The sequence below is a fragment of the Hylobates moloch genome, unplaced genomic scaffold (assembly GCF_009828535.3).
Source record: "Hylobates moloch isolate HMO894 unplaced genomic scaffold, HMol_V3 SCAFFOLD_2, whole genome shotgun sequence".
NCBI classification, from domain to species: domain Eukaryota; kingdom Metazoa; phylum Chordata; class Mammalia; order Primates; family Hylobatidae; genus Hylobates; species Hylobates moloch.
This window is the reverse complement of record NW_026652277.1, coordinates 50,128,549-50,129,077: the sequence shown is the minus strand read 5'-3', so window position 1 is coordinate 50,129,077 and position 529 is coordinate 50,128,549. Positions and strand designations below refer to the sequence as shown.

At 42.2% G+C, this 529-nt stretch overlaps 1 non-coding gene across 1 annotated transcript; it reads right to left on the bottom strand.

Moving 5' to 3' along the window:
• TRNAK-CUU (transfer RNA lysine (anticodon CUU)) lies at positions 1-73 on the bottom strand. Its single transcript has one exon. It is a non-coding gene; the product is annotated as a tRNA-Lys (tRNA).
• Between the last annotated feature and the right edge of the window lie 456 nt (positions 74-529).

Here is a 529-nt window from a genome sequence, read left to right as displayed (position 1 = left end):
TGCCCCACATGGGGCTCGAACCCACGACCCTGAGATTAAGAGTCTCATGCTCTACCGACTGAGCTAGCCGGGCTTCTTACCCATTTAAAGTTTGAGAATAGGTTGAGATCGTTTTGGCCCCAAGACCTCTAATCATTCCACCAGTGAGCCGGGCTTCTTACCCATTTAAAATTTGAGAATAGGTTGAGATCGTTTTGGCCCCAAGACCTCTAATCATTCCACCAGTGAGCCGGGCTTCTTACCCATTTAGGGTACACCTGTAGACTAACAATTATCCCTGGCTACAAATCTAAATATAGTTTACAAAAATGTAGTCATCTTAAATGTTATTCTAATATTGACTGGTAAATAAATCTCTTAGTTCTGCTTTATACAGAAATATTCATTGAATACCATACATCTTTTCTTTATTCTGACCCAGATAGTATTTGTGGGTGGAGTTGTTGTTGTTGCTGTTGTTATGGTTCTTGTTGTTGTTGTGATGGAGTCTCACTCTGTCGCCCAGGCTGGAGCACAGTGGCACAATCTC